The sequence below is a fragment of the Bos grunniens genome, chromosome 1, assembly GCF_055505025.1.
Source record: "Bos grunniens cultivar Pamir isolate PY7600 chromosome 1, Bosgru_T2T1.0, whole genome shotgun sequence".
Taxonomy (NCBI): Eukaryota; Metazoa; Chordata; class Mammalia; order Artiodactyla; family Bovidae; genus Bos; species Bos grunniens.
In genome coordinates, this window is record NC_141165.1 from 88,940,402 (window position 1) to 88,966,235 (window position 25,834).

Below are 25,834 nucleotides of genomic sequence, written 5' to 3' on the forward strand. Positions count from 1 at the left end.
GGTCCTGGGAGCTGGACTAGTCCTGTCCCATCAGTGGAAGGGTTCAGCTGTTTATACAACTTCATGAGGCAGTGGGCAGTGGTTGGCTCTAGGAGTTGGAATTAAAGGAGTTTTGTTTTGTTTTAATCTGCTTTTAACTTATTTTCCCCCCAAATTTCATAATAAACCAGTATCATTTTTATAGTCAGAAAAAATTATTTTAAGTGTTTCTTCATTGTGCTGCCAAGAAAGCAGCAAGACACTAGAATCTGAATCAGCTACAGAAGAGCGAGCCACCCAGGCTCATGTCACCATGCCTTAGGCTGTTTATCTACAAAGTAGGACAATCACCCTAGACCCTCTCACAGTAGAGACTGTAACACCATTACTCTCATACAGAAAAGGTAAAGAGATTAGCAGCCTGGGTCTGGGAGGTGGCCGAGCCTTGTGGTCCACAGGTGCCCAAGCCTCCACACCCCTTCTCCAACAAGCCTCTCAGAAGAACATTCACTCACCTTACTTAGGCTCATAACCTCCCAATGTAGGCATCACTGAGAACAGACTGGAACTCAGTATCTTTAGATGCTGAAATAAGGCATCAAGCTCCTTTCTTGTCCCACTGCTCACTCACAGAGCTGACTAGTTCTTTAGGCCCAGGAGACAAGAACCTAGGGACCAAAAAATGTTTAGGGGTCCACAAAAATATTTTAATATATTACTGTATCTGTCATATACCAACAGAGTTGTAAACATACTTTTTTTTTTTTTTTTTAATGGTGGAAGAGGGCCCACAGAAGCAAATTTACCTGAGATTCACGAAAGCCATAATGTGATCCTGCTCAGCCTATATCAGCTTCATTTTTTCTGGGCCCTACTATGAAATTATCAAGGTGGATTGTGGATTAGATTTCTGATCAGTCCTCTCTATTCATCTTCTTTATCTTTCTGGTACAAAGGAAACAATACTTGGGTGTGGATATTTCACATAACAAGTAACTAGAATGATGAGGTTAGACCGAGAATCCCACAGCAGAATTAGGCAGATGGAGACATATTTAGCAGAGAGCAGAAGAAATAGGGCTTTTAATTGCCCACACAAACAACCATTACAACACAGGAAGAAAAAGAAACCATAACTCTAGGAAATGACTTGGCATTTTCCCTTTTTTTTAAGAATGATTATCCCTTATTCCTTAGGATAAGGTTTCTGCAAAATGTGAACATACCCTTTAATAACTCTGGTTCTTCTTTTCAAATTAGAGTTATAAATAAATAAGCACACTTTGCAAACCATTTGATTACGTCCCTGTACTTTCCCAAGATTCCCTAAGGAGGCACTTACACCAATTTTTGCATCATTAATATTTAAATAAAAATTCGAGTTGAATTGTGGGACAAAAAGGCATTTACAAAGCACATGTTTGGGCACAATGCAGCATGAGTTTTAGACTTAGGGAGCCAGTGGAACATTTGGTCCCTGCAGAGCAGCAACAGAATAATGCAGCAAAGGATTTTGAAAGGAGAGAATACTGGTTTCAAGGGAGGAAGCCAGGGCAAAACTCCCAGTTTTACTTGGAGGCTCTTATTCAGCAGCCACAAATACACGGACCACAATAAGGAACCAGGAAGTAAGCAAAACAGGGCAGTTGAGCAGGCAACATCAAGTCACAAAGCCCAAGTCCTTCTTAAAACATCAAAGAAAAGTTACTGTGCTTGAGACTTTGCTGGTGGTCCATCGGCTAAGACTCCATGCTCTCAGTGTATGAGGTCCAGGTTTGATCCTTGATCAGGGAACTAGATCTCACATGCTGCAACTAAGACCCTATGCAGCCAAATAAAATAAAAATTTTTAAAAAGTTACTGAACTCAAATCACCCCAAATACCTGTGATACAAAAAAAAAAAATTAATTCCAAACGCCTTGTTTAAAAAATGAGGTGACTTTTCAGTACATCTTGTTGAAAATTTCATTTTGTAATTTTGTTGTAATTTTCATTGGTAAACATTTATAGAGCTCGGCACTATGCCAAGAAGGTGTATACGATTGTTCAATAAGTCAGCCCCCAGGGGATTGTAATGTGTTTGGGAAACATGAGAAATACTAGATGTAAATGCATCACAGCAGTATGGGGCATACCTGCTGAATGACACTGGAATGGCCCTGCCTCTAAGTTCTGTGCCAAGAGAAAGGCGAATCCTCAAGTGACTAACATGTCATTGAGGATCCAGTGGAAAGCAGATGGCACGCTCAAAGGATTTCACTGAAAGTTTAAGAAAATAATGATTGGAGTGTGGGCAGAGTTAAGCCAACTAATCACAGTGGCAAACAGGGCCAGCAGCAGGGAATGCTGGTGCCACTCTTGGCCTGTAGGGGAAAGCAAGGAGTGAGCCCCATTGAGCAAGTGCTGGTGCCTGGAAAATGGGAAGCTCCACAGGAGCTGAGAACAGAAGCTCAGGATGGGGGTTGGGGAATAAATCCCTAGCCTGCTGGTGCCGTCCACAGGCTCAACCAGAAACTGGAGGACAAGGGAGCTAGGAGATGCAGTCATGGGGCACAGATTGGGAGAGACAAAAGTGGAGAATGGACATGGTGACAAATGAAGACTAACCCAGTGCACAGGCTGGACACCTTACTATGGGCTTTGAGAGAGAGAGAGTTCTTGGCATAGTAATGGAAAGGGAAAGGCATCTTGGGCAGAGGAAGACATGCCCATCCAGGAAATGGGAAACAATTTATCTTTCAGCCAAGAAATGTGTGCAAAGTGCATTTTCTTGAGAACAGGCAGGCTGCAACATTCAGGAAGCTTGGAGGTAAAGATATACAGAACTCAATCTCAGCACTATGACGTCTGAGGTGGATTATTCTTTGTGCCTTGTAGGATGTTTAGCAGCATCCTTGGCCTCAGCAGCATTTCACTCTGAGTTGAGATACCCAGAAGTCTTCAGACATGGCCAAATGTCCTCTGCACCCATGCTAAGTCCCTTCAGTCGTGTCAGACTCTTTGTGACCCTATGGACTGTAGCCCACCAGGCTCCTCTATCCATGGGATTCTCTAGGCAAGAATACTGGAATGGGTAGCCATGCCCCCCTCCAGGGAATCTTCCTGACTCGGGCATCAAACCCCCATTTCCTGTGGCTCCTGCATTGGCAGCAGATTCCTTATCGCTGAGCCACTGAGGAAACCCAAATGTCCTCTAAGCAAATTTCCCCCCAATTGAGAACCACTGGGAAAAGAAAGGAAAGAGACTATAACCAGAAATCTGTTGAAACATGGGATAGACAGGAGATTCTAAAGGCTTAGATCAATACAGAACAGTAAGACAGACAAGAGAAGGACAAATGACACAGACCCTGAAAAAGAAAAGCAGGTAGGCTGTGAGGACAAGGGTGGGTGGTCGTGGGTAGCTTCCAGGCGTGCAGATTGGACAGCAGGTAGGATGACGTCTCCACTGACAGAACTGGGAAGGCCTGAGGATCATCTTATGGAACAAGATGTGTCTTCTGTGAACTTACTTGAAAGGAACCATCGTTTAGATACGGCACTGAGTGGAGAGCGGAGACTAGGACAAGAGGCATAACTTTGAGTCATCCACACAGAGACAGACTTCTACTCTCCTATGGACAGAAGGAAAAGTAGAGAAAACCAAGGTTCTCTTTTCTTTTTGCGGGGGGAGGGATGTTGGGGTGGGAAGGCATGGTGTGCCTATTTAGAAGAAACACGTGGGATAGAAACAGAAGGCTCCGCAGACAAGAAAACCAGGCCGTTTTCTGAGGTGGAAAATAGGCTGAAGTCCAGCTCCTGCCCCACTTGTCTGTTCCTTTGTCCAAGGACTCTGCCTGACACAAGCCCGACACACCTTTTTCTAATGTACAGAGATGCCATGTAGGCTGGGGGTGGTACTGAGGAGACTCAAAGCTCCCACAACAGTCACGAGTGTCAAGAAGGGAAGTGCCTTGTTGGCCTCACCTCCCCAGTGATGAATGGTTCTCTTTTATTTTTTCTTTTAATCATTCAAATCTGTAAAGAAGTAGAATTTCCTAGGTGATAAGAATGACCATGGTGACTTTTGTTATGTTAATGAAGTGACTTTTGAAAGTCACCAAAGGATGGAGGCTGTTTACCAGAAGAACTAGACATGTCATTAGAGAATTGGAAATTTCAGTCCCACTCCCCAGACCCCTGAGGAGGGGAAAGGGGCTAGGGGTTGAATCACTCACCTGTGGTGGGTAATAATTTTATCAAACATGCCTATGTAATGAACCCTTCATAAAATCCCCAAAGGAGAGAGTTCAGAGAGCTTCCAGGCTGATGAACCAAAATGCATCCACATGCCATGGAGCTGGGCACCAGACTGCACAGGGACAGAAGCCCCTTTCTTCTGGGCCTCACACTATGCATCTCTCATCTGACTGTTGATCTATATCCTTTAATATCCTTTGTAATGATCCTGATTAAGTGAGTAAACTGGTTTCTTGAGTTCTGTGAGCTGCTCTAGCAAATTAATTGAATCCAAGGGGAGGGTTGTGGGTCCTGTGATTTATAGACAGTTGGTCAGAAGCACAGGTGACAACCTGAATTTGAGACAAACATCCCAAAGAAAGGCAATGCCAAAGAATGCTCAAACTACCGCACAATTGCATTCAGCTCACACGCTAGTAAAGTAATGCTCAAAATTCTCCAAGCCAGACTTCAGCAATACGTGAACCGTGAACTTCCAGATTTTCAAGCTGGTTTTAGAAAAGGCAGAGGAACCAGAGATCAAATTGCCAACATCTGCTGGATCATCGAAAAAGCAAGAGAGTTCCAGAAAAACATCTATTTCTGCTTTATTGACTATGCGAAAGCCTTTGACTGTGTGGATCACAAGAAACTGTGGAAAATTCTGAAAGAGATGGGAATACCAGACCACCTGACCTGCCTCTTGAGAAACCTGTATGCAGGTCAGGAAGCAACAGTTAGAACTGGACATGGAACAACAGACTGGTTCCAAACAGGAAAAGGAGTACGCTAAGGCTGTATATTGTCACCTGGCTTATTTAACTTATATGCAGAGTACAGCATGAGAAATGCTGGGCTGGAGGAAGCACAAGCTGGAATCAAGATTGCCAGGAGAAATATCAATAACCTCAGATATGCAGATGATACCACCCTTATGGCAGAAAGTGAAGAGGAACTAAAAAGCCTCTTGATGAAGGTGAAAGAGGAGAGTGAAAAAGTTGGCTTAAAACTCAACATTCAGAAAATGAAGATCATGGCATTCAGTCCCATCAATTCATGGGAAATAGATGGGGAAACAGTGGAAACAGTGTCAGACTTTATTTTGGGGGGCTCCAAAATCACTGCAGATGGTGACTTCAGCCATGAAATTAAAAGACGTTTACTCCTTGGAAGAAAAGTTGTGACCAACCTGGATAGCATATTGAAAGGCAGAGACATTACTTTGCCAACCAAGGTCCATCTAGTCAAGGCTATGGTTTTTCCAATGGTCATGTATGGATGTGAGAGTTGGACTGTCAAGAAAGCTGAGCACCAAAGAATTGATGCTTTTGAACTGTGGCGTTGGAGAAGACTCTTGAGAGTCCCTTGGACTGCAAGGAGATCCAACCAGTCCATTGTGAAGGAGATCAGCCCTGGGATTTCTTTGGAAGGAATGATGCTAAAGCTGAAACTCCAGTACTTTGGCCACCTCATGTGAAGAGTTGACTCATTGGAAAAGACTGATGCTGGGAGGGATTGGGGGCAGGAGGAGAAGGGGACGACAGAGGATGAGATGGCTGGATGGCATCACTGACTCAATGGACGTGAGTCTGAGTGAACTCTGGGAGTTGGTGATGGACAGGGATGCCTGGCATGCTGCGATTCATGGGGTTGCAAAGAGTTGGACTCGACTGAGCAACTGAACTGACTGACTTGTTCAGTCAAGTTGCACAGGACTGAGCTCTTACCTGTGCAACCTGATGCTATCTCTGGGTAGACAGCCTCAGAATTGAGTGAAACTGTAGAACACCCTACAGATGTAGATGGTGTCAGAGAACTGCTTGGTGGTGTGGAGGGGAAAACTGCACATATTGGAACTGGATGCAGAATGTTAGGCTACTATAACAATATACCATAGACTGGGTGGCCTAAAAAACAGAAATTTATTTATCCTGTGGGGAGAGTGTGTAATTTCCTCAGTTCAGTCTCACTGCAACAAAGATTTGAAACAATGGGCAAGTGTTACAGCTTGGTTACAGTTTAGAGTTTTATTCAGTAAACAGAGGATGGTGGAATAGCATCACTGCCTCAATAGAAATGAGTGAGCAAGTTCCAGGAGATGGTGAAGGACAGGGAAGCCTGGAGTGCTGCAGTCCGTGGGGTCACAGAATCAGACATGACTGAGGGAGTGACTGAACAACAACAACAAACAAAGGATAGAACACTCTCAAGGCTTGAGCATAGGCTCGTTGATAGGAAGGGCGAGTGTTTGTTTCACCTGAGGTTCTCACTCTGGTCTGCGGACTTTTCCTTTGTTTCTTTTTCATGGGCTTCCTCCCTTTGTCTGTTTTTTTAGCCACTGCCAGTTTGAACTCCTTTTTCCTATTCTAACTACCTAACACTCCCAGTTCTGGAGGCTGAGAAGTCTAAGATCAAAGGTCTGGCCGACTCAGTCCCTGTGAGAGCCCAAATCAAGGCTTACACACTGCAACCTTCTTGTTGCCCTCACACGGCAAAGAGTCAAATTCTTTTCTGTATCATTTACCCTGCATGAAAGCAGGAAAGACACATCACACCTTCTTCTCTTGTGCACACACAGAATGGACCCCAGTGACCACAGCATTTTTTTCCTCCTGAAAGATGCACCTACAGCCCTCAAATCCCCAGCCTCCCTGTCCAATCCCAAGGCATACACTGCTTAGCAGATGCCTTCACCAGAATCTGGTGGTCCCTCCGCAGAGGGAGCAGGAAAGCCGGTGATGGCCAGTGATTCTGTATCCTTTATCTCCTATTCTTTCCTGTGGACAAGTGGCCATCCTGAAGTCATCTAGAATTCTCCAGGTGTGCAAGGACCTGTAAGACCCTGACAAATGCCAACAGACTGGACCCTTCACAAACAGATGACAGCAGGCTCTGAAAGCCTTCAGAGGCTCCAGCTCCCCCACTTGCTCATCCATGCTTGAAATTGCTTTAAGGAGAGACAACAGTTTTCACTCACAATTGCAGAAAGCTTTGAAGGCCCTAAATGAACTAACTCATTGATTTAAACCAGTGCACTGGTCTGAAAGATTAGATGACACAATGGGCACCTGAAAAATGGGTATGAAATGACAGACAAGGGTTATAGTAGAGAGCAAAAAGGCTTTTCTTGCTTCCTTGGGCACCTAAAAAAGAAAAATCTTAAAATCACAAGACCTGAAGTCAAATTTGGTCTCACTGCCAGTGGTCTGACCATAGGCAAGTTACTCAACGTTTTAAATCTGTCGCTTATTCCTAAAATGAAGGCGAATACCTACTTCCAGAGTCACTGTGAGACTTTGAGGCCATTCTAAGCCTGAATATTTTCCTTCTTGCCCTGTTACCTTCAGCACCTCGAGCTCTGTTCCTATCCACACCAGCTCCATCCCCCTCTCTGATCATTACAGAGGTTAAAAGGGAGAAGTCTGGAACACTGAATCTAAGTACAAACCCTAACCCTATCACCTGCTGTGATCTTGGGCAAGTTACTTGACTGCTCTGTGCTGTTTTCTCTGAAAATGAAGATAATAAGGGTGTTTGCCTCATGGAGTGACTGTAAGGATTGAGCGAGTTAAGACGTTTGAAAACGGCGGGGGTGGGGGTGGGGGTGGGGGGGTGGGGGGGTCACTGCAAGAATTGTTTCTGACAATCGTTCCCCAGGGCTTCTCCTCACCTGCTCTCTTTCCACAAGCCAAAGACAGCACTGAAAACTCCTCCACTTCCGCTAACATAAAAAAGCCTGTAAAGTGCTACACATTCCCCACGGTTTCTCAAAGCCCTCAGCCTCACCCTTAAACCGCTAGGCCGTCTGTTCCTAAGCAGATCTAGGTCCCCCAGCCTGGCCCCGGCGAAACCTGAGGAACCCAGACTCCTCAGGGGCAGCGGCAGAGGGGGCGGGGCGGGGGCCGCGCGAGAGCGGGCGGGGGCAGGGGAGGCTCTGTGAGGTGGTGCCAGCACCCCGCCCCGCGGTTGCCAGGCAGCGCAGCGGGCGTCGGCGTAGCCAGGCGAAGGCGAAGCCCTAACAAAGCCAGGCCCCACCGCTCCTCTCCTGTGCTCCTGGCTGAGGCAGGTGCCGCCCTACCCCGCTCACATTCGGCTGCTTTCCGCCCGCCGGCACGCCGAAGGTGCGAGGCGGGGGATCTCTCTCCACACCTCCCGCCTGAAGCCAGGCGCCAGGTGTCGCCCGGTGCCAGATAGCCCACTTGGGAGCAAGCCTCAGGTAGCCACCCCCAGGGGAAGTGGAGGGAGGGGAGCACCCTGAACACCCCAACGGTGGCTCAGGTCTGAGGGAAGAGTCCTGCCCGATGGGTCCACCTGAATTCTGAACCCTTCCTGTTCACAGAGCCAAAAGAGGGGACTGCGATCTTTAGGAGAAGGTAACCATGGGTGATTATTGCTCTCTACCCAAACTATATGTGTATTTTGTACCCAGAACTACCATTTTATGATTTCTTACACGGGGGCAGTGATTTGGAAACACAAAATCTGGAATCAGATCCTCCCATTGACTATCCAAACCCCGGCTTTATCTTCTCTAACATGGATATAACAATACCTATGGAGGGAGTAAAACTGTGTCCAAAACAGGTCTGTATAGTCAAAGCTATGGTTGTTCCAGTAGTTATGTACAGATGTGAGAGTTGGACCATAAAGAAGGCTGGAGGCCATAGAATTGATGCCTTCGAATTGTGGTGCTGGAGAAGACTCTTGAGAGTCCCTTGGACTGCAAGGTGATCAAACCAGTCCATCCTAAAGGAAGTCAACCCTGAATATTCATTGGAAGGGTTGCTGAAGCTGAAGCTCCAATTCTTTGGCCACCTGATGCAAAGAGTTTACTGGAAAAGACCCTGATGCTGGAAAGATTAAGGGCAGAAGGAGAAGAGGGCAACAGAGGATGAGATGGTTGGATGGCATCGCCAACTCAATGGACATGGATTTGAACAAACCCTGGGAGATAATGGAGGAGAGGCAAGCCTGGAGTGCTGTGGTCTATGGGGTCGCAAAGAGTCAGATATGACTTAGCAACTGAACAACAAAAATGAAGGAGTTGCCATGAGGACCAAAGGACATGACTAATACTTTATATAAACTGCTATCATTCATTCATGCTATCATTCATTCATTTTCCTCATATATATTGAGTAATGTCTGTATTCCAGGCACCAGGTTTGGCAGCAGGGATTCTATTGTGAACAGAAAGTGCCTGCCCTCGAGTTTACAGTCTATTGGGAATAGCAGTTGTTCATAAAAAAAAATCACACAAATAATGTAAAATTAGTCAAGTGTTGCCAAGGAGAAGTGAGTAAGGGGTGCTCTGAGAGGGTATAAGGTAACAGAGAGAGGTCAGGAAAAACTGAACTCAGACCTGAAGAACCTATGAAATGATGAGAAGTGTGTCCAGGCAAGGGTAACCATGTGTCCAAAACCCATCATCTATTCCAAACCCAAACAAATACATACAGTTCCTGGTCCTTGGTTCTAAGAGTTGTTCATAGACCCTCCTCCTGAGATTCTGGTGTCTGAAGCCTTTCATTCAGGTAATTGCGGGCTTTTGTTTAAATTTTTGAGGCCCTGGTTAGCCCATGCCAATAAAACCAAATGGGAAATTGCAAAAACAAATGTATATTTCATATTCAGTAAGACCTATGTTCTTTAGCATGTATGTGTTGGCCTGCCATTTCACATTGGGAGGTATAAGAGGAAATCTGTTGAATTTTAAGATTTGAGGAGGCAGGGCTGGGATGGATGGATAATTTAGGAAGGCCTTGCATAATGAGAGCTTTAAGAATGGAAAAGAACTTCACAAAGCACTGGAATAATGGAATGTTAAGATAGAATGGATCTTTCCCCATTATTTTTTATCAGATATGAATAAATAATCCACAGTGCCCAAAAGAAAACATCGGTCTTCAGACTCCTTTCCACCCTAAGGAGCTATGATCCTAAGTCTCTGTGACTGAAAAGTGCATGGAAGTCCTGAGAGTCCGATGGGGACGTGGGAGAGGACTTTGACCTGTCCTTCCTTCAATGTTCACTATTTCTACTGTGGTGTCACCATCTACCCAGTCATCAATGCTTGAAGGGAGTCACCCTAAACTTTTCTCTCTTCTCATCCATCTCTCCCAGTGGTTACCAAGTCCTGTATCTCCTGTCTCTCATGTCCCTCCCAGTTGCAATTGTTTTTCAAGGCAAGGATGCTCTCCAGAGTTTTTCCCAAAGTGCTGCCATGGTCTCCTAACCAGGCTCCTTGCGTAAGACTTCACTCCACTCTCTTCAGTGCATCTCAGCAGCTTTCAGTCAATGTGTGTTTCAGAGTCCAGCAAAGAGAAAGAAATCATACAACAATTTAACAAAGTTCAATGTAACAAATTTTTAACTATAATGGATTGGGGTAATGGAAGATTGGTTAGCAGGACATAAAGATCCAAAGAGCACAGGAATCACAGATTTAAGAAGCGGTCACTACCCTTGAGATGGATCACCTAAGAAAGAGATGACCTCCTAAGAGTGTGTTACAGAGGGTGTCGACACAGCTCATTAATGGCAGAGAAGTGGAGGTGCCAGGCAGCCAGAAACCCACTGTCTGGGATGCCAAAGAAGCCATGAAAAGGTGACAGTACACTGGCTGTTCAGTTCAGTTCAGTTCAGTCGCTCAGTCGTGTCCGACTCTTTGCGACCCCTGCTGCTGCTGCTAATTTGCTTCAGTCATAGCCGACTCTGTGCAACCCCATAGACGGCAGCCCAACAGGCTCCCCCATCCCTGGGATTCTCCAGGCAAGAACACTGGAATGGGTTGCCATTTCCTTCTCCAATGCATGAAAGTGAAAAGTGAAAGTGAAGTTGCTCAGTCGTGTCTGACTCTCAGCGACCCCATGGATTGTAGCCCACCAGGCTCCTCCGTCCATGGGATTTTCCAGGCAAGAGTACTGGAGTGGGGTGCCATTGCCTTCTCCGACTCTGCTGCAAACCTCCCAAGAGAGGTGCCAGGAGAAGCAGCCAGCCACTGGGCGCTGCTGACTGCTGTGCACTACAGCCATTGGGCATTTAAGAGATTGTATGCTGCAGATGCTGGAGAAGCTGTGCACTGCGGATCCTTGCACTGGGGAAACTGCTCATTCCTGGAGCCTAGTGGGAAGAACTTGTGGAACCCAGGAGAGAAGTCCCTTCCTCCTCGAGTATCCCTCCAGCGCCCTCTACTGATAAAGCTTAACATTATGCCAGGCAGCGAAGGAGACCGATCTAAAAGACAAGTTTTTGATGAGGAGGCAGTGCGGGTGAATTTGGAGCAGAGAGGCAATCAATTGATAACTGGAGCATAATGCGAACACCAAAATCTGTTTGAGTGACTCCAGTGCTTAAATCTTCTAGTAGCTCCCTACTGCCCTCAAGATAAAGTTCGAAAGCCTTGCCATGGCAAACCAGGCCTCTTATATTCTGGTGTTGGGCTCTATTTTCAGCCTTAGGCCCAACCATTCCCCCTTTTGCCACTTGGCTAGTCCTCCATAATTACATTTCCCTGAACTCTCTCTGTTTTTTGACACCTCTATACTTTTGTCTAGTCCTAGCCACAGAGAATTCTCTCCTTGCTCTTATCAGGAACCTATTCTGTACCTGGCACTGTTCTGGGACTGGGAATGACAGCAGTAAACAAACCAGGCTTATCCAAGTCTCTGTTCAAATATCATCACTATTTTGGAAGTATTTTCTGACCACCTTATCTAGCCTTCAGATTAGTAAGATGCCTCATCAAGGAGATTTTGTTCTTTTATATCTGCATCTTGACACTTATTGTACCCTATTTTAATCACTGATTTTCCTATTAGTCTCTTCCTTTGGCCTATGAGTGCTCTGAGGGCAGGGTGTGTGACTCATTTATTTCTGTATGCCAGTATTTATTTAGTGCTACTCTTGACACATAAGCTGTTATTGGATTAATTGTTTGCCCAGGATCACATAATTAGTCAAAGATAGGCCCAGGACCAGAGTCCTGGTCTCCTGTTTCATGGTCAGAAGGCCTCTTCATTAGAGTTTGATCTGCCCTGTGGGGTCTCTGAAGGACAGCAGCCCTGTATTTTGTGTTGGAAAAGCTGAATACAGTGTTAAATATCATCAGGAATGGTAGTGGAAAGAGAGACATGTAGCCCTGACCTTTTGTTGAAAACTATGGTGCATTCACCCCTCATAGCCTTTGCTTACTTTGAGTCCCTGGATCATAGGGATGCTATGATGAAAATCAGAAGAGGGAGAACAGGTAAAAGGATGGAAATGATGTGGATGTGGGAAACAGTCTTCACTCAAGGAAATGGAGACTCTCATACACTTATGAAAGGCCCCAGGTTTGTCTGACAGGTCCCCAAATCAGGGTGGAGGGTGTGTGTTCCTAGAGGAGGAAGGGACTTCTCTTGTGAGTTTCATAAGCTCCATAGCTGTGATTAGGGATCACAGTTAACACACAAGTCTATAAATGGTATCCCTGGACTTGTGGACCATGATATGAACATGGAAAGATTCTTTGACATATGAACATGGCTAAGTTAAGATGCATTGAAAGAGGTAACTATTCACTTGTTAGATAATTGTGGCTCAGCTGGTAAAAGAATCCGCCTGCAATGCGGGAGACCTGGGTTCAATCCCTGGTTTGGGAAAATCCCCTGGAGAAGGGAAAGGCTACCCACTTCAGTATCCTGGCATGGAGACTGTATAGTCCACGGGGTTGAAAAGAGTTGGACACGACTGAGCAACTTTCACTTCGCTTCATGTGGAGCTTTTAACTTTCAAAATGTACTAGCATGATATATAAGCAATTTTGAGAAATCTGCTAATAACAGAGCCAAGAACCACTATTCAAAAAAAAGGGACAAGGTCAAATAGGACTGTCCTTAGCAATATTGCTGCTGGCATCCAAATGCTGGGTTGACTTGATCCAGGGGTTGGCCCAGGGTAGAAAAAGATCCAGACTTCTGTGAAATAAAGTTGGAGAGGCAAGCTAATAAGAATAAGACAAATCATGGAGGGCTTGAAAGTCAGACAGGGCATCATTTTGATGAGAAAAGAAATGAAGATCCAATAAAAGCTTTAGAGAGTGATGTGATGACATGAGTGGTTAAGGCATTTTATCTGAAAAAACTAAATCTTAATTTCCTGGCGTTGGAAAATGATTATAATATTAGAACCTACCTACTCATAGATTGCTGTAAGGATTAAATGAGATAAGGAAACTTCATTGACTTTAAAGAAAGTGAAAATGTTGATCACTCCGTTGTGTCTGACTCTTTTCGACCCCATGGACTGTAGCTCACCAGGTTCCTCTGTCCATGGAGTTCTCCAGGCAAGAATATTGGATTGAGTAGCCATTCCCTTCTCCAGGGGATCTTCCCTACCCAGGGATCAAACTCAGGTATCCTGGATTGCAGGTGGATTCTTTACCATCTGAGCCATCATCTGAAAGCCAAAGGGCTTTCAAAGGGAAGCCCATTGAAAACATTGACTTTCAAGCCCCTCTTAATGCTGGGAACCCTTCCATTATTTGCAACTGTGCAGAATATGGCTAATGAGACAATAATCATATTTTCAGGACAAAAAATTAGGACATACTCTGACAAGTAAAAGTTTTGTTCTACTGAAAATGTACTTTTCATGATGCAAATGGGAATATCCATGATATTTCAGTGATTTATGGAAAGAGTCAAACATAATTTTTGAAACTAGGATTGTCCTAGAGAAAATCCATGATGTTTAGATGGCCTTATTCTGAGAGAGGCAGTGTGGTGTAGTGTGGGAAAAGCAATGAAGGAGACCTGAATTTTTGATTCAGCTCCAACAGAAACTGTGAGCTTGTGCCAACCACTTCACCTCTTTGTGCATCAATTAGTGCTAAGGCGTGTCCAACTCTTTGCAACCCCAGGCAAGAATGATGGAATGGGTTGCCATTTCCTCTTCCAGGGAATCTTCCTGACCCAGGGATCAAACCTACATCTCTTATGTCTCCTGCATTGGCAGGCAGGCAAATTCATTACCACTGTGCCACATGGGAAGCCCCATATTGGACTATATTATAAGTCAGATTAAGTCCCTTCCTATTTTTGGAAAAGATGTTCCTTTTTATTTTCTAGACAGATTTTTTTTTTTAAGTTCACCAGGACTAAAGTGGGGAATGAAAGAGAAGGATAAATAAAAACTGGCCATGATGTATCCGACTAATACAATTGAGGGAGTAAAAGAAGTTCATTTTGGATGCTTTTATGGGAAAGAAGAACTCTACAGTAGGAAGCTGGTGGATATGACTGTAGCATGGTTGAGAGTTTACAACTGGGGATTTGGCAGTCATCAGCACAGAAAAAGTATCCACTTCCAGTTAGAATATAGTAGATTGCAGCAGCTCAAGCCACCCACTGCAACAAATATAAAAATCTAGAAAAATTATTTTTAAAAATATTGTAAATACATCAGAGAGCTTTCGAAGCAATGGGTACTAGATTAATTCAAATTCCAGAAGGAATTTGAATTTGCCAAACCCTTCCAAAGTGAACTCATGGTAAGTCATTTTCTTCCCAGTGGACCTTTGCCAACTTTGGATGTAGACTCAGGACTGCCGGCAAGCCTTGGTAGTCAAACAGCTCTGGCATGACAGATTAGAAATTTAAGTCACCCCAAACCCTTTCGTTTTTACATAAGGTCTGACATAAAATAAAAAAAAATACAAAGAAGCATGAAAATGTGTCTAGTAATCAAGAAGAAAAATAGACATCAAAGAGGATATCCACAGGGAAATTCAGCCACTGGAGTTATCAGAACTTGTTGACTGTAAAATAACTCTAAATAATACGTTCAGGAAAATAAAGGAAAAGATGTATAAATGGCTGAAAGTGGAGAATTCCAACACAGAAATTGTGTGTATAAAAATAACAGATATTCTAGAAATCAAAATGCAATATTTGAAATAAAGAATTTATTAAGTGGATTTATCAACATCCTGGATAGCAGAAGACATGCTTCCTGATGGAAGAAAAGGTGCCAGGTAAGTGGAAAGAAGAAACTTTTCTAAAGAATGGAGAGGGTCAAACGCTGGTTCCTCAGGTCTTGGACAAGACAAGAACTAAGAGCTCAAGCAGCAGAGGAAAGACTATGAGGTCAAAGATATAGGCTGAGTTGGCAGCGAACGGCAGTGTGACTTCTTTCTGACATCCTTGATCTCAAGTAGGAAATTGCTTCATCTACTGGGAGTGAGGAAAACAGTTGAGTGGGACTCAGGCTTGAGGGGAGAGTCATTACCTGGAGATTAAATAAGAACTAGAAGTGTGTTCTTGGGGGCTTGGCAAAGATCAACACAGAAGCAGGCGTGAAGGATCTAGAGAGTAGAGGTGGTGCAAGAATGGAGTGTGCTGCCCTGAATGATCTTGCAACTGAACGATTAGTTTTGTGATGTTATTGTTTTATTAAAATAAAAACGGAGTGAGGCTTAAAGATCAGCCTAGGTCCAAATGTGATTGCCTGTGAGATTAAGTCTAACTTGATATGAGCCTACTTTTCTGGTTCTTTCAAACTCACTCAGTTTACTTAAATCTTAGAATCACATGACCATCTTTAAATATATGTTCATGCTTTGGTGTTTTATGAAAGGGTTAGTCATTCGGTCATGTCCAACTGTTTGTGACCCCATGGACTGTAGCCCTCCAGGCTCCTCTGTCCATGGAATTTTCCAGGCAAGAATACTGCAGTGGGTTGCCATTCCCTCCTCCAGGGGATCTTCCCATCCCAGGGATTGAAGCCGGGTCTCCTACATCATAGGCAAATTCTTTACAGAAATCTTAAAGATCCCCTCCCTCTTCTAGCTTCAGAAAACAACTTCAATTCTCCTAAGGGCATCCCAGCTCCTGTTCATAAACTAATGCAGAGTTACTCTGCCTTATCCTGCCTCCTCAGGAAAGGAGTTGCTGCCGATGATAGATGCTGCTCTTTCTTTCCCTTGGCTCTTACTTTCTTTCAGTTCAGTTCAGTCACTCAGTCATATCTGACTCTTTGCGACCCCATGAACCACAGCACGATCTCCTTGCAGTCCAAGGGGCTCTCAAGAGTCTTCTCCAACACCACAGTTCAAAAGCATCAATTCTGTGCTCAGCTTTCTTCACAGTCCGACTCTCACATCCATACATGACCACTGGAAAAACCATAGCCTTGACTAGATGGACCTTTGTTGACAAAGTAATGTCTCTGGTTTTTAATATGCTGTCTAGGTTGGTCATAACTTTCCTTCCAAGGAGTAAGCATCTTTTAATTTCATGGCTGCAGTCACCATCTGCAGTGATTTTGGAGCCCAGAAAAATAAAGTCTGACACTGTTTCCACTGTTTCCCCATCTATTCCCCATGAAGTGATGGGACCAGATGCCATGATCTTCGTTTTCTGAATGTTGAGCTTTAAGCCAACTTTTTCACTCTCCTCTTTCACCTTCATCAAGAGGCTCTTTAGTTCCTCTTCACTTTCTGCCATAAGGATGGTGTCATCTGCATATCTGAGGTTATTGATATTTCTCCTGGCAATCTTGATTCCAGCTTGTGCTTCCTCCAGCCCAGCATTTCTCATGCTGTACTCTGCATATAAGTTAAATAAGTAAGGTGACAATATACAGCTTTGACGTACTCCTTTTCCTATTTGGAATCAGTTCCATGTCCAATTCTAACTGTTGCTTCCTGACCTGCATACAGATTTCTCAAGAGGCAGGTCAGGTGGTCTGGTATTCCCATCTCTTTCAGAATTTTCCACAGTTTATTGTGATCCACACAGTCAAAGGCTTTCGCATAGTCAATAAAGCAGAAATAGATGTTTTTCTGGAACTCTCTTGCTTTTTCAATGATCCAGCAGATGTTGGCAATTTGATCTCTGGTTCCTCTGCCTTTTCTAAAACCAGCTTGAACATCTGGAAGTTCATGGTTCATGTATTGCTGAAGCCTGACTTGGAGAATTTTGAGCATTAGTACTAGATGTTTTCGGCCTTTGTGACACTCTGAGGACACTATTTCTCTGCGATCAAAAGAAGTTTATCTGTTTTGCTAATTTATCTCAAACTTTTTTGATGGCTTCTAATCAATACTTCAGCTGAGTAATTTAACTTGGAAGTGAATTGTTCCGTTAACAACCAGTATTTTTATAGTTCCCTTTTTAATTACATTCTTTTAAAATTGTATAAGTTATATATATAAATTATGTATATGTATACATTGACTTACCTGGTGGCTCAGATGGTAAACTGAGCAACTAACACTTTCACTTTCTCTCTCTCTAAATATATGGGGCTTCCCTAGTGGCACAATTGGTAAAGAATCTGCCTGCAATCCAGGAGACCCGGGTTTGATCCCTGGGTCAGGAAGATCCGCTGGAGGAGGAAATGGCAACCCATTCCAGTGTTTTTGCATGGAGAATGCCATGGACAGAGGAGGCTGGTGGGCTACAGTATCTGGGGTTGCAGAATTAGACATGATTGAGTGACACACACACACATACATATATGTAATATAAATCTCAGCTTTTACCAGAAATTGATTTTAATAATCATCAGCATCTCTTCCATAACACATAATCTTAAAACAATGAGACAAACGGTTTTTAAACAAAAGTTTTTTAACCAAAGTACTTGAAACAAGATTTTACATCAGAGCTTCCCAACCTTTTTCAATATCATGGCATACAGAAATCTTTGTAAAGCACACTGGGGTACACTGTAGGGTTTTGGCAGGTCTATATGGAGCTTAAGAAAAATCCAATATAGTTTTATCATATAATTTCAAGAATAAGTTACACAGTGAGAGTGAAGATATTGAATGTTTACTCTCAATAAACTTTAAATAAAATAGATTTTAAAACTTTTTAAAGAGAAATAAAGCTCATTTTCTAATCATGATTTTGCTTTATACCAAATTTTGTGTTGAAATAACTACATGCAGAAAATTTTTAATTTTCTTTTCAAATTCTTTTTTCTTTTTTTTTAAATTAATTGATTTAATTGGAGGCTAATTACTTTACAATATTGTCGTGGTTTTTGCCATACATTGACATGAATCAGCCACAGGTGTACATGTGTCCTCCATCCCAAACCCCGCTCCCACCCCCCACCCATCCCAGCCCTCTGGTTTGTCCCAGTGCACCAGCTTTGAGTGCCCTGCTTCATGCATCAAACTTGGACTGGTCATCTATTTCACATATGGTAATATACATGTTTCAATGCTATTCTCTCAGATCATCCCTCCCTCACCTTCTCCCACAGAGTCCAAAAGTCTGTTCTTTATATCTGTTCTTTTGCTGTCTTGCATATAGGGTCATCGTTACCATCTTTCTAAATTCCATATGTATGCATTAATATACTGTATTGGTATTTTTCTTTCTGACTTACTTCACTCTGTATTATAGGGTGAAGTAAGTTTCATTCACCTCATTAGAACTGACTCAAATGCATTCTTTTTAATAACTGAGTAATATTCCATTGTGTATTTCTCTTCAAATTCTTATAGTCACCATCAGTGAGGAAGTTTGCCCCACAGATGGTTGTTACTTAGCAAATGTTAAAAAGGTTGATTTTTCTCCAACTTACAGAAAACTCCTTTCTATTAACCAAAATTTGAATACTTTGATTTCTTCTGTCTTTGGTTGAAATTTTTAGGATAATGTGAATTGATTTCTAATTCACTTAATTTTTTTTATGTCAAGTATCTACAAGTAACATGACACCTAACAGATGTTTTGCTACTAGTCTTATTTAGGGTTAAAGTTAGAAATATTACTTAAACTCCCCACTGAACTACTTCTAACATCATGTTTCCCTTGAATCTATGAGCACTGTTGGTATACTTTTATATTTTCAAACATTCATTGTGATTTTTATTAAATTTATTCTGGTGCTTGAAAATGTCAAATAAGCCAATTTTCTGAAAAAAAAAAAAAATCTCTCCCCAACAATTCTGCAATAAGAATCATTGACATTTTCAATTCCTCTTTTAGTTCCTAGCCTCCAGGAAAAAAAAAAAAAAGAAAGAAAAAATTTTCCTTCGATAGGTAACTTAGTAGCAAACAGCAGACTGTTTCTTCACAAGAGCTGAAAGCAGACAAAACCATAGCAGCCTGGATTTATTAGTTGCTGCTGCTGCTGCTAAGTCGCTTCAGTCGTGTCCGACTCTGTTGGACCCCATAGACGGCAGCCCACCAGGCTCCCCTATCCCTGGGATTCTCCAGGCAAGAATACTGGAATGGGTTGCCATTTCCTTCTCCAATGCATGAAAGTGAAAAGGGAAAATGAAGTTGCTCAGTCGTGTCCGACTCTGTGCGACCCTATAGACAGCAGCCCAACAGGTTCCTCCATCCATGGAATTTTCCAGGCAAAAGTACTGGAGTGGGGTGCCATTGCCTTCTCCGGGGTTTATTAGTAACATCCTTTAATATGGAATTCACATCTACAGGCAAATATATAGACTAGACCTCTGTAAACAAAGCATGTCTTACTTGCATCTCAAGTGATCAGAACATGGAGAAGAGATATGAGGTAAAGCCCTCTCACCTTCCTGTCATCACAGCTTTCCCACTAGTACAGAAACTGTTGTTCTTGCATAATCTAGAAAGTCTTATTTCTTTTAAAGTATTTAGTTACTACTCATCCTGAGTACTTTGTTTTGTTCAGTTCAGTTCCGTTCAGTCGCTCAGTCGTGTCCAACTCTTTGCAACCCCATGAATCACAGCACACCAGGCCTCCCTGTCCATCACCAACTCCCAGAGTTCACTCAAACTCATTTCCATCGAGTCGGTGATACCATCCAGCCATCTCATCCTCTGTCCTTCTCCTCCTGCCCCCAGTCATGAGTCAACTCTTCGCATGAGGTGGCCAAAGTACTGGAGTTTCAGCTTTAGCATCATTCCTTACAAAGAACACCCAGGGCTGATCTCCTTTAGGATGGACTGGTTGGATCTCCTTGCAGTCCAAGGGACTCTCAAGAGTCTTCTCCAGCACCACAGTTCAAAAGCATCAATTCTTCAGCACTCAGCTTTCTTCACAGTCCAACTCTAACATCCATACATGACCACAGGAAAAACCATAGCCTTGACTAGATGGACCTTTGTTGGCAAAGTAATGTCTCTGCTTTTCAATATGCTACATAACTTTCCTTCCAAGGAGTAAGCGTCTTTTAATTTCATGGCTGCAATCACCATCTGCAGTGATTTTGGAGCCCAGAAAAATAAAGTCTGACACTGTTTCCACTGTTTCCCCATCTATTTCCCATGAAGTGATGGGACCAGATACTATGATCTTCGTTTTCTGAATGTTGATCTTTAAGCCAACTTTTTCACTCTCCTCTTTCACCTTCATCAAGAGGCTTTTTAGTTCCTCTTCACTTTCTGCCATAAGGATGGTGTCATCTGCATATCTGAGGTTATTGATATTTCTCCTGGCAATCTTGATTCCAGCTTGTGCTTCTTCTAGCCCAGCGTTTCTCATGATATGCTTTGCATGTAAGTTAAACAAGCAGGGTGACAATATACAGCCTTGACATACTCCTTTTCCTATTTGGAACTAGTCTGTTGCTCCATTTCCAGTTCTAACTGTTGCTTCCTGACCTGCATACAGATTTCTCAAGAGGCAGGTCAGGTGGTCTGGTATTCCCTTCTCTTTCAGAATTTTCCACAGCTTATTGTGATCCACACAGTCAAAGGCTTTGGCATAGTCAATAAAGCAGAAATAGATGTTTTTCTGGAACTCTCTTGCTTTTTCGATGATCCAGTAGATGTTGGCAATTTGATCTCTGGTTCCTCTGCCTTTTCTAAAACCAGCTTGAACATCAGGAAGTTCATGGTTCACGTATTGCTGAAGCTGGCTTGGAGAATTTTGAGCATTACTTTACTAGCATGTGAGATGAGTACAATTGTGCAGTAGTTTGAGCATTCTTTGGCATTGCCTTTCTTTGGGACTGGAATGAAAACTGACCTTTTCCAGTCCTGTGGCCACTGCTGAATTTTCCAAATTTGTTGGCATATTGAATGCAGTACTTTCACAGCATCATCTTTCAGGATTTGAAATAGGTCAACTGGAATTCCATCGCCTCCATTAGCTTTATTCGTAGTGATGCTTTCTTTCTTTTTTTTTTTTTTTTCAGTGTTACAGCTCTATTTTATTTAGAAGATAGCAGGAGAATCCAAGACTTGAAGAGAAGAGAGTGGAGGAGTGAGTGGGGAGGGAGGGAGAGAGAGTGAGAGAGAGAGTGATAGAGAGAAAGAGAGAGAGAGCGCATGCACGTGGGAGAGAGAGTCCGAGAGAAAGCACTTTGGCTCCTCCTTTTATATGTTTTTTCCTCCACCTGGGCCTGCCCTATGCAAATTGGGCTTAGCCAGGAGTGCTGTTTGTTCTGCCTGAAGTTTTCACTCTGGTCCTCGGACCTTCCTTTGACCTTCCTTGTCTTTTAGCCACCGCCATTTTGGACTCCTTTTCCCTATTCTACCTACCTAACATTCCCCCGTCAAGAGATGGGAGGCCCAATTCTTTGGGAATAGGGGCGTCGAGGTCTTTCTGGCTACTTCCTGCTGAACTGGGGTGGCGAGGGGTATTGGGCCTCCCCCTCTTGCTAGTCTCAATCCTCAGAGTCCTTATAGCGGTGTCCAAGGGTGTGTGATATTTTCCGTGGTCAGCTGTAGTTTTATATCTTTGTTGAACTGGCACTGCATGTTGTAGCTGGTTGACCTGGGCAGAGACAAAACAGGTTAGACAATTGACAGTACATGGAATAATCATAGGCATCATCAATATAGCATAACAAGGACTAGTAGGGACATTGGTCAATTTTAAATTCACATGGCCAGGATGGCTCAAGTCCCTCCTTGTTCAGGGATCAGAAGATCTATCTCCTGTCTGTTTTGGAGTACAGTCTCTGTCAAGCTGTTTTGGCTCCTTAGAGTTATCCTGAGAAATCTTATCCCCAGAAATCAGATTTTGGGGGTGTTCATTAAAATGGCACTCATTGGTAGTTCTGAATAGGTATCTGAGATCTCCCAGGGGCTCACAGGTGTATTGAGTGTCCTCTTCTGTTTTCTTCTATGGCTTGATTCGTGAGCAGTGAATCCAGGAGTCATGTCCTGGTATCTTGACTGCTGTGGGGGTAGAAAGTACTACAGGGTAGGGGCCCTTCCATGTGGGCTGGAGTTGAGCCTTTGGGAACCCATCTTTCCAGACTTTAATTAGGACTTGAGTTCCTGGAGCATATAGTGGTGACTCTTTAGAATCTTTTGGGTCCTGGTTCATACCCCACAAGCGTATATCCTGTTGGAATTGCCCAATGGCCATGGTATAAGACTGGAGGGTCTGAACCTCTGGATCTAGGAAGAGGTCATTGACATAAACAAAAGGTCTCCCACATAGCATCTCATAAGGACTAAGACCAACCTGTTCCTTAGGGGAATGCGGGTGTGGAGGAGAGCTATTGGTAAAGCCTCCTTCCATCCCAGGGAGGTCTCCTGGGTTATCTTTTTTATCGCTGATTTTAAGAATTGATTGGCTCTTTCTACTTTTCCTGAAGATTGAGGCCTCCAGGCACAATGGAGATAATAAGTAATGCCCAATGCTTTCGAGATTCCTTGGGTGACCTTAGAAGTAAATGATGTCCCATTGTCACTTTGTAATGACCTGGGCAGACCAAATCTTGGAATGATTTCATGGAGCAGTTTTTTTACCACCTCCTTAGCCTTCTCAGTCCGGGTGGGAAAGCCTTCAATCCATCCTGTGAATGTATCTATCATGACTAATAGGTATTTATACCCTTGAGAAACTGGCATCTGGGTGAAGTCCATCTGCCAGTCCTCTCCTAGGTAGGCCCCACATCATTGGATGGGCTGGGCCAGCTGGGGTCTTCGAGCTCCTTGGGGGTTATTTGGCAAATGGGACAAGAGGAGACCACCTGTCTTATAGTTGTTTGGAAGCCTGTTCTCTGAAGGACCTTTCTAGTAATTTTTGGAGGGCCTTTTCTCCTAAATGAGTAGTGGCATGTAAGGAGTTAACCAACTTCCATTGGAGGTTTCCAGGCAAAAAAAGGAGTCCCTCCTTTTGGAACCACCCCATATGATCTTCTTGAAAGCCCTCGCTCTTAGCTTTAAGAGTCTCACCTTCAGTATATGAAGGAGTTTCTGGCAAATTAGTCTGTGGAACTAAGGTGGCAATCCCTATTAGGTCATGGTTCTGTAATGCTGCTCTCCTAGCTGCCTGATCAGCTGCTTGGTTCCCTTGTACCACTTCAGTGTTCCCTTTTTGGTGTCCTTTACAGTGGGAGACTGAAACCTCAGTGGGCAGATGGACTGCCTCCAAGAGTCGAAGAATCTGATCACCATATTTGATTGGGGACCCTCGGGTGGTCAAGTGGCCCCTTTCTTTCCAAACAGCTGCATGTGCATGTAGCAAGAAAGGCCTACTTGGAGTCAGTGTAAATGGCTATTCTTTTTCCTTTTCCCAGCTCTAAAGCTCGAGTCAGGGCTATGAGCTCAGCTAATTGGGCTGAAATACCTGGTGGCAGAGGCTTAGCCTCTATGGTCTCAAAATTGGAGACTACTGCATACCCGGCTCTTCTTTTTCCATCCAAGACAAAGCTGCTTCCATCAGTGTACCAGATTTCCTCAGGATTGGCCAGAGGATCTTCTGAAAATCCCTCTCGGGGTTTTGTCCAGTGGTCCAAGGTTTCTTAACCGGAGGTTTTCTGGAATCTGAGACTGTGCCGCGTGAGCTTTCTGCTGAGTTCATTTTTCGCTGTCCCGGTTTCCAGCACGATGGGTCTTCCCCTGCACTGGGTTTCTTCGCCTTCTGCTTCTAGCGTGGGAGCTTCGCTGAGTTGGGCTCCTGTTGTGCTTGGCCTCTTCCACGCAGAGGTTGTTTCAGCCAGGTTAAACCCGAGTCACGGCACCATAGATGTCACGCGAGTGTATGTTCCTCGGTTCTTTGTCTCGTCACAACAAAGATTTGGAGCGACAGACATTAAAGCCCTCGGCGCGTCACAGCTCTTGGGTCTTGGACAAACTGTGCTACAGCTCTTAGGCAAATCAGTGTTACAGCTCTATTTTATTTAGAAGATAGCAGGAGAATCCAAGACTTGAAGAGAAGAGAGTGGAGGAGTGCGTGGGGAGGGAGGGAGAGAGACTGAGAGAGAGTGAGAGAGAGAGAGAGCGCATGCACGCGGGAGAGAGAGTCCCGTAGTGATGCTTTCTAAGGTCCACTTGACTTCACATTCCAGGATGTCTGCCTCTAGGTGAGTGATCACACCATCGTGATTATCCGGGTCATGAAGCTCTTTTTGTACAGTTCTTTGTATTCTTGCCACCTCTTCTTAATATCTTCTGCTTCTGTTAGGTCCATACCATTTCTGTCCTTTATTGAGCCCATCTTTGCATGAAATATTCCCTTGGTATCTCTAATTTTCTTGAAGAGATCTCTAGTCTTTCCCATTCTGTTGTTTTCCTCTATTTCTTTGCGTTGATCTCTGAGGAAGGCTTTCTTATCTCTCCTTGCTATTCTTTGTAACTCTGCATTCGGATGCTTATATCTTTCCTTTTCTCCTTTGCTTTTCACTTCCCTCCTTTTCACAGCTATTTTTAAGGCCTCTCCAGACAGCCATTTTGCTTTTTTGTATTTCTTTTCCATGGGGATGGTCTTGATCCCTGTCTCCTGTACAATGTCACGAACCTCTGTCCATAGTTCATCAAGCACTCTATCAGATCTAGTCCCTTAAATCTATTTCTCACTTCTACTGTATAGTCATAAGGGATTTGATTTAGGTCATACCTGAATGGTCTAGTGGTTTTCCCTACATTCTTCAATTTAAGTCTGAATTTGGCAATAAGGAGTTCATGATCTGAGCCACAGTCACTGTATAGAGCTTCTCCATCTTTGGCTGCAAAGAATATAATCAATCTGATTTCAGTGTTGACCATCTGGTGATATCCATGTGTAGAGTCTTCTTCTTGTGTTGTTGGAAGAGAGTGTTGGCTATGACCAGTGCGTTCTCTTGGCAAAACTCTATTAGTCTTTGCCCTGCTTCATTCCGTGTTCCAAGGCCAAATTTGCCTGTTACTCCAGGTGTTTCTTAACTTCCTACTTTTGCATTCCAGTCCCCTATAAATGAAAAGGACATCTTTTTTGGATGTTAGTTCTAAAAGGTCTTGTAAGTCTTCATAGAACCGTGCAACTTCAGCTTCTTCAGTGTTACTGGTTGGGGCATAGATTTGGATTACTGTGATATTGAATGGTTTGCCTTGGAAACGAACAGAGATCATTCTGTCGTTTTTGAGATTGCATCCAAGTACTGCATTTCAGACTCTTGTTGACCATGATGGCTACTCCATTTCTTCTAAGGGATTCCTGCCCACAGTAGTAGATATAATGGTCATCTGAGTGAAATTCACCCATTCCAGTCCATTTGAGTTTGCTGATTCCTAGAATGTTGTTTACTCTTGCCATCTCCTGTTTGACCACTTCCAATTTGCCTTGATTCATGGACCTAACATTCCAGGTTCCTATGCAATATTGCTCTTTACAGCATTGGACTTTGCTTCCATCACCAGTCACATCCACAGCTAGGTATTGTTTTTGCTTTGGCTCCATCCCTTCATTCTTTTTGGAGTTATTTCTCCA

General features: G+C 43.6%; 1 protein-coding gene and 1 long non-coding RNA gene across 3 annotated transcripts in view; one reads left to right on the forward strand and one right to left on the reverse strand.

The window, feature by feature from the left end:
- Positions 1-8,178: 8,178 nt before the first annotated feature.
- Positions 8,179-25,834, forward strand: part of ROPN1 (rhophilin associated tail protein 1) — a 35,029-nt gene continuing 17,373 nt past the window's right edge. For both annotated transcript variants that reach the window (XM_086402580.1, XM_086402591.1), the window contains exon 1: positions 8,179-8,414. The gene's annotated coding sequence lies outside the window, so the exon portion shown is untranslated. The remainder of the gene's footprint in view (positions 8,415-25,834) is intronic.
- On the reverse strand, positions 21,628-24,102 carry LOC147379863 (uncharacterized). Its single transcript, XR_015164458.1, has 2 exons — positions 23,717-24,102; positions 21,628-21,907 (listed from the first exon to the last, which is right to left on the reverse strand). It is a non-coding gene; the product is annotated as an uncharacterized LOC147379863 (long non-coding RNA).